Below are 9270 nucleotides of genomic sequence, written 5' to 3' on the forward strand. Positions count from 1 at the left end.
TTGTCCTAACTGAGATGAGAAATATCCAATCTTCAAAGGCCAACCCAACCTATTGGCTTACATTACCATTTTCAGGAAGAATTTGGATTATGTAGTCAATCGACTTCTAACTTTATTAGATTAAGCTTTGACAAAAAAAAAAAAAACTGGAAGCTGATTGGTTTCTATGCACTAATTTACTTATCTAGAAGGTTAGGTAGGAATTTTTAGCAAGTAAGTAAATAAAGAAGGAAGCAGCATTTTGTTTTTTTATAAAGCTATGCGAATGGCTCAATGTAACAAATACAAAGTAGATGTAAAGTAGATGTTATTCCCTTGGTTCGCAAAAGTGGAAATATGCTTTCTGTTTTATTTTATTTTCAGTATATACTGATTTATTGCACTTTCTTTATTTAGACCTATCAGTTTTTTCAATCAATAGGCAAATGGAGAAATAAAGCAAAAAATATAGTACTTCATAGTGGACTTCCTCTATCCTCGGCAGGTGGGCTGTAATGATAAAGGAAGTAGCTAGGGGAGAGGAAAATGCCTTGTTTTATTATCTGATTTATTCAAGAGAGATTCAAGAGAAATTAGCTTGTTAGTTTCATTATTGTACCTTGTGGCTGTAGTGTCTCTGTTAATACATGGCTGATATACAGTATAATGTCTGTATCAAATGATCATATCTAAAAAGTATAATGAAGGTAAGCCTGATAACCATCCGGCTAACTAGTATTTTCCCTGGATCATAGCAACAGGAGGTGAAGTTAGATTCCATAATCTGCACAATGCACTAAGATGACCAGTGCTGTACTGTATTAAGTTACTGATATACTCAAGGATCACCTGATAGACCTTAATAAAAATAAAATGGAGAGTTGAATAAATAACTGAAAGTTTATAACCTAATGCCTAGTATACACAATGAGAAAATCGGACAAAACTATCTGATCATTAGTACATTAGTTAGCTTTCAAGAGCTGATCAGGACAGTTCACGTGAAAATATACAGAGGGACAACCCTGTATTTAGTATAGTATTTACACAAAAAAAATCATGTGACCACGCATGCTCGGAAATGAAAGAATTTTATTATATAGCAAGGTTCCAGGTCTCTTTCAATCTAAGCTGACATCCTTCTGTATATGGTGGGTTGTAAGGCATAGTGGGTGTAATGCAAGGTAGATTCATTGGGTGTCAGACACTTCTTGGATACAAAGAGATTGTATTTCTCTTAACAGAACTTTGAGAGAGAGGGTTATGGCTAGGACACCCTTAGGTAGCTGTAATGCTAATTGGCCAAGACTTCAACAGGAGGACATGCAGGGAAAGGCATCCAGCAAGATGCTACATCTGCATGTGTAGTAATGCCGTCTTCTATGGCAACAGTCTTTAACAGTTTCTAATGCAAAGTGCAACAGTTCCTTCACTTCCACTACAATCGTTTCTTGTAGTTCTTTAGCCCACTAAGCTCCCAGTCTCTCTCACTAGACTAGATGTTTTACTGCCACTAAATTCCTTGAGCTCCTCCAATCTTCACTGTATTATCTTCCTCAAGATACCCGAGATACCCCATATACCCATAATCTGACCTTGCATTGCCTTTCTTATATTTAATGCCACCAGGTACCTGTCCACCTAGCGACAAAAGAAAGAAGTGCAGCAATTACAGACTTAGAGTGAAATCAATTGATCCTCAACAATTAGCCAAGGCAGTTTTACCTGACAGGTAAATTTAGGAGCAACCCTGCCTAAACACCAGGGTGCTAAAAATACAATACATTACATCACTTCCAAAGTCATATTCTGTCATACAAGAATTTTCATAACTTTAGAAAACTATTGGTTTTTGATATGAAACTAGGACGCAAAAAAAAAAATGGATGATCATTTGTCTGAAATTCTTATCTTGTGTAGGAGGTGTAACTCTAGAAGCAACGGCTTGAGATTTAAAATGGACTATTACGTTTTTGCAGCTTTTTGGATTTCTCACACAGCTTCACTAGAAGCACAGCCACCACTATGAGGTGTGTGCTTGAGCTTTTATTGATTTGTTAAGTATTGCATTCTTTATGACAATCTATTACTGTAAATGAACTAGTATTGTGATACCATAGGTCATTCAGCTGGTTGAAAAGGTTGAACTAGGCAATCTCCCCTTTAAGAAGTGAAGTCTTGTTCACACAGGATCTGGATACAGGATCTTGATGTGAGACTGTTGGTGGACTCCCACCTAGCAGTCATACACTCTCCTGTTAGAGAGCAGTGAAAGTCAAAGATCCTGCAGCAACTGGTACTATATATATACACTTCAGGCAATATCAAACAAAAAAGTTCAATGCTACACCATAGTAAGGTTTCCCTGAATAATAATATGTTGTTAGTTGCATGTCTCTACAAGGCCTAGAAGACAGAGTGGGGTTGATTTACTAAAACTGGAGAGTGCAAAATCTGGTGCAGCTGTGCATTGTAGCCAGTTTCTAACTTTAGCTTTTTAATTAGCTTCCAAAAAAAATGGAAGCTGATTGGTTTCGATGCAGAGCTGCACCAGATTTTGTACTCTCCAGTTTTAGTAAATTAATCCCAATGTCTATTTTGCTTTTTTTGATCAAAAGATCCCCTTTTGTCGAAAAATATCTTTCAAAATGACTTTTACTTGAGACAATTGTTATTAAAATGTCTCTTTTTAAAATAAAATTTTAAAAGGGTTTATGTACTTTCAGCTAGAAATGTGGGGGACCTAGGGTAAGCAATCCCAAAAACAAGGGGATTTGCTATGTCCTGCTTAGCATGTGTACCCCAAAAGTATTATTTTTCATTGAATTCTATAACACTTTTTGGAAACCCACAATTACTGTTATAATTTTGTTAGTGGAACAAACTTGCCTGTGTAGAACCAACTGAAAACTTTCACATTTATATAAAAGCATTTATACTTAACAGTATATGCTCCAAATTTTCTTGGAGGTAGTGAAGAGGAGAGCAAGGTGCAATGTAGAAAGAAAGCGATTACACCATCAAATTCAATCAACGAGATTATCTGTCTCCACTATCGCTGACCTTGATTCTGTTTGCCAAGGCATGAATAACCTACCCTCAAAAAGCAATGATGGGTCCTTATGGAGCACATCACATCTTTCTTTCTGTCTAAAGATGTAAGAGGTCTTTGGGAAAAAAATAAGTATAAGATACATGGAAGGTCAGAAATAGTTTCATTCAGATAAAGAGTTTATACGAAATTCTAACAGCTGGTAATGGGAAGAAAGGTCCTCTTAACCCATGCCTTGCTTGTATATGGTTGCACAGTTTACAGCCTGTGTTTAACATACCGGTACTAGTAAATCAAATACATTATTTTATCGTGTGTCACGCATGGTACTCATAAATATGAGAATCAACTGCACTATTTGTTTGGTGTACTTTACCCCCATGGAATTGATTTATTAATGGCAAATAGACTTTTCACTTTGCAAGGGAATTTTCCCCAAAGTTTAGTATATGAGGTGAAGCTCTGTTGACTTCAACCATCAAATTATTTGTAATCAAAAATGCTGTTCTCTTTTCCTTGCATGAGATTGAGTACTCTTTGCAAAGTGCAATTTCATCACATTTAATAAGCTCTCGGGAAGATTCCACTGCAAGATTCAATTTCCCCTGCAAAGTGGAACAGCCTTATTTGCTTTTAGTAAATCAACCCATATATCTCTAAATAGGTCATTTACAAACCCAATTAAAAAAAAAAATTGGACCCTGTTTAAAATATACAGACCAGAATGCAACGATTTTCAAATCTCATAAACCCATATTTTATTCACAATAGAAAATAGAGAATATATCAAATGTTTAGGAAAAAACTAAGGTCATTTTGAAATGTATGGCAAAAAAAAGTTTAAACAGGGCCATGTTTACTACAGTGTAGCATCCCATCTTCTTTTAACACTCTGTAAACATCTGGGAATTGAGGAGACCAGTTTCTAGAGTTTTGGAAGAGGAATGTTGTCCCATTCGAGCCTGGTATAGGATTTTAAATGTTTAAGGGTTCTGAGTCTTATTTTTCATATTTATTGTTTCAAGACGCTCCAAGTATTTTCAAATGATGAAAGGTCTGGACTGCAGGCACGCCAGTTAACCACATTTTGTAGCTAAAGGACCAGGCCACTTTTTGCGTTTCGGCACTGCTTCGCTTAAACTGACAATTACGCGGTCGTGAGACGTGGCTCCCAAATTAAATTGGCGTCCTTTTTTTCCCACAAATAGAGCTTTCTTTTGGTGGTATTTGATCACCTCTGCGGTTTTTATTTGTTGCGCTATAAACAGAAATAGAGTGACAATTTTGAAAAAAATTCAATATTTTTTACTTTTTTGCTATAACAAAATATCCCCCAAAAATATATAAAAAAAACGTTTTTTTTCCCTCAGTTTAGGCCGATACGTATTCTTCTACATATTTTTGTTAAAAAAAAAGCGTTGATTGATCGGTTTGCATAAAAGTTATAGCGTCTACAAAATAGGGGATAGTTTTTTACTAGTAATGGCGGCAATAAACGATTTTTATTGTGACTGCGACATTATGACGGACACATCGGACACTTTTGACACATTTTTGGGACCATTGTAATTTTTACAGCGATCAGTGCTATAAAAATGCACTGATAACTGTGAAAACGACACTGGCAGTGAAGTAGTTAACTACTAGGTGGCGTTGTAGGGGTTAAGTGTGCCCTAGCGTGTGATTCTTACTGTAGGGGGGCGAAGCCTGGCATGACACGTCACTGATCGTCGTTCCCTATGACAGGGAACAGACAATCATTGACACTGCCACTAGGAAGAACGGGGAAAGGTTTGTTTACACTCACCTCTCCCTGTTCTTTTGCTCTGTGACCCGATCGTGGGACACCTGCAGCGATCAGGCCCGCGGGTCCCACAGGCGCGGTCACGTAGCTCAGGACCCAAAGCTGGGATCTTAAAGGGGACGTACCTGTACAGCCTTGTGCCCAGTCGTGCCATTCTGCTGACGTAAGGTGGTCCTTAAGCGGTTAAGCACACAGACTTTTCTACTATGAAGCTGAGTTGCTGCCATAGATGCAGCGAGGGGGATTTACTAAAACTGCAGAATTTAGAATATGGTGAAGCTGTGCATGGTAGCCAATCAGCTTCTACCTTCAGCTTGTTCAATCAAGCTTTGACAATAAAACCTAGAAGCTGATTGGTTTCTATGCACATCTGCACCTGATTTTGCACTCTCCAGTTTTAGGCCGGAATCACACTAGTGCGTTGCGTTTTGGAGCTGCGTTCTCTTGCGAATTTCTCTAGAGGGTGTTCTGCAGATCAACTGCGGTTTAGCTGCAGATCAGGTGCGAATTTGGAGACCTGGGAGAAGTTCCGGGTGAGAGGAGAGTGGGGGAGAATTGTATTGAGCTGAATGAGAGAAATTCCTGCAGAGAACAGAACACATGTGCGAATTAGATGCATACCCATAGAAGATAATGGGACTGAATTCGCACCTGAGCCGCACCGCAAGACATAAAAACCGCATGCGGTTTGGAGGCAATACGCAGTGCGGATGCATCGCACATATGTGAACCAGCCTCATTGAAAACAATGTATTTTGAAATGTCCTGCAAATTAGATGCGGTTTAAACCGCACTCAATTCGCATAGGTGTGAACCTGGCCTTAGTAAAAGTAAAAAAAGAAAAATCAAAATTGTTGCTCTTTTTTTGTTTATAGCGTAAAAAATAAACCACAGAGGTGATCAAATACCACCAAAAGAAAGCTCTATTTGTGGGAAAGAAAGGACGTCAATTTAGTTTAGGTACAGCATCGCACGCAGGCTCAATTGTCAGTTAAAACGGCGCAGTGCTGTATCACAAAAAAATGTGCTGGCCATTAAGGGGGCAAATTCTTCCGGGGCTGAAGTGGTTACACCAAATTCAATAAGCTGCTATAGATAATGTGCCATAAACAGTCCGAATCTTCCTTATTTTTCACTCTTCACCATCAGTGTGCCCCCCACCAGAAACCCCTATGGGTGTCTTCTCACCATATTGCATGCAATAATAACATATGGGTCAAATGAGCTTCATACACAATAGATGCCAGCAAGTCTCCTGGATCACTAGGCTGTGCCCTCCGCTCCTTCAGCAGGTATAATCATGTAAAGTCACAAAGGAGAAGGAACAAATAGTGTAGACTGCTAAAAGGGTATTTATTTGCAAAGAAGAAATCCTCTCACATAAAGGCATCCTCGTGGCGCCCAGTGTGATGTCTCTGCCTACCTGATGCATTGTGCCAATCCTGGCTTTCTCAAAGGCTAGGGACATGCTGGTGCCATCATGCCGGTGGATGAAAAACAGACAAAATGGTCTGCATGTAAGACAGTCAGATATGTGTGAGATTCAAGTTGCAACTTGGAGTTTACACTGGTCTATTCCCATATGACAGGCATAAGTGCCTAAACACTAAGGGGCAGATCCACATACATCTGCGCCGGAGGCAGCGTATGTAAGATACGCTACGCCGCTGTAACTTACTTTGCTTTGGTTTGAATCCTCAACGAATTTGCGCCGTAAGTTACGTCGGCGTAGTGTATCTCTCGCGGCATAAGGGCGGAATTCAAATGGATCTAATGGGGGCGTGTTTTATGTTAATACGTTGTGACCCGATGTAAACAACGTTTTTTTGGAACTGCGCATGCGCCGTCCCTGGGGGAAATTAATCCGGAACCCGCCAATGCTTACGACAGTGACGTCATTCTACGCAAATTCCTATTTGCGAACGACTTATGCAAACGACGTAAAAAATTCGAAATTGTACGCGGGAAGGACGGTCATACTTAACATTGAGTACGCCTCAGTATAGCAGCTTTAACTATACGCCGGAAAAAGCCGAACGCAAACGACGGAAAAAAAAGCGACGGGCAGACGTACGTTCGTGGATCGCCGTAAATAGCTAATTTGCATACTCGATGCGGATTACAACTGGAACGCCACCTAGCGGCTGCCGAAAAATTGCATCTTAGATCCGACGGGCGTACGAAGACGTACGCCTGTCGGATCTAGCCGAGATGCCGTCGTATCTTGTTTTGAGAATTCAAAACAAAGATACGACGCGGGAATTTTGAAATTACACCGGCGTATCAATAGATACGCCAGCGTAATTTCTTTGTGGATCTAACCCTAAAACATTAAATATGCAGCGCTTGAAGTAATAAACAATATTGTGCCAGAGATATATCAAATCAGTCCAAAGAAGTGATAAACAATTGGTGCCAAAATTCTATAAAAAAAAAATCCAAAAAAATATATTTGTGCAATCATACTTAAGTGCCTAACAGCCAACTGCCACTGCCAGGGTCACCAGATCCAGTGTCCCCATTGGAGGATATCCCCACTATTCCTATTCAGGGGACAACCCAAAATTCTGGATTTTTCTTTACTTTCACTTTCAGTAATAATGATAAATAAAGAGGGTAAATCTTCCTAACAGGGGAACACGCGCAATTAAAACCTGACAAGGGTTCTAATCTTTCTCCATTTTCTAAAAAAAATCATAAAAGAAAATGCCCTTAGTTATACTTAGTGAAAAAAATGGGATAAAAACTCAGGTATTATTAGTGATATAAATTAAAGGGATATTAATGATAAAGTAAAAATGAAGGAGAAATTAATGAAAAAAATTAAGGGGTTATTAGTGACAAAAATTAAGGGGTTATTAGTTATAAACATGGATTGTGTTATCAATGATTAAATTATTGATAACAATGAAGGGATTTTTTGTGATAGAAATGAAGGGGCTGTCAGTGAGAAGCAATTGTCTCGTATTCATGTCCAGTAATATCATAGAAAACTGATACAAGCTTCCTTAGCTTAAAAAATAGCTAACAATGTAGTCTACACAAAACAGTTGAACCTACTGTCAGCTATCCCAAGTCTATCCATCCTTCTTCTAGTACAAGTTAGAAAACATCTCATTTTAGATTGAATATCTGATCATGGAATGGCTGCCTTTGAAAATCCCTCCATTTTTTTTTCTTGGCCAGCTTCACTGCCTCTTAAAAAATTCATTTCTGTTTTCAATAAGCATAGAACGCATGGAGAAAATCTTAGAAACTGCAAGTGGCTGCTGCCCTCATGTGGTTCAATTCTGAAATAGCATATTAATATGTTATGAAATAAACAGGATGTCTGTCATTGCTGTTCTGCCCTGTAAATGCCAGTTGCTTGGCTGTCAAGCTGACTCTCTTGCTTCAATACTTTGAGTCACTAGAAAAAAAAAACATGCAGTTAAGGACATCTGTACGTTTTTCCCAATTTTCCTGATCTCTATACTGTGTTGGTCAGTGACTCAGAAATACTGAAGTTAGTAGATCAGCATAACAACCATGCAAATAACACTTTGCGAAGGAAGTCAGCAAGTGTATCCACTGTATTTTTCTCATGACAGGTTAACTTTAGTGAAACACTATTTTCATAGTAATCCCCCCCAGACAATGCCAATACATTGTTAATGACACTCCAAATGCAGATCGCAAATGCAACACCAGGTCACATTGTACCACAGTGCCATGCGATTTGATGCAGAGTGTTTTTTTAAAGTGTTGCACTACTTTTTGTGTAATCTGGCACAATTTCAGCCCATTCAGTTGAATGGGCTGAAAAATCGCACTGCAGGAAATCACACAGGAATCGCATAGGAATGCACACAGAATTCCTGTGCAATTCTGGTGTGAACCCGCCCTTAATGAAAGATGAGCTGTCATAGAGTCCTTACTAATATGTTTTTTTTTGTGTTTTTTGGGTACATACCAACACAGCCTGAATTCCCCGCATCATATAACTGCAAGCTCCCATCAGTTTAAAGCTCAGCAATCATGCCTTGAAGTCTCAATCCTGCTGTTTCATAGGTGAAGTCCAATTTCAATAATTTAACACAAATCTACCAACATGAATAAAAATATCAACAGTAAAGCTGGGTAAATGCAGAGCAAATGCAAATTACCCAGTGGGCCTTATATTTATACTGTACAGTATGTATAGTCCACAGGGCAATTTGTATTTGCTCTGCATTTACCCAGCTTTACTGTTGATATTTTCATTCATGCTGGTAGATTTGTATTTTATTTTGACCAGCATTTACACAAAGCTGACATCCCTCAACTTACAGTTGAACTATTGGACAATTTGCATCTCGCTATTAAAGTATATTCTATTCAGAAATGCAAATTAAAGTGAATGTAAACCCCATTCATGAAATCTGACCTGGGCACAAATATCAGTAGTGTTTACTTA

Source organism: Rana temporaria, chromosome 9 (genome assembly GCF_905171775.1).
Source record: "Rana temporaria chromosome 9, aRanTem1.1, whole genome shotgun sequence".
Lineage (NCBI taxonomy): Eukaryota > Metazoa > Chordata > Amphibia > Anura > Ranidae > Rana > Rana temporaria.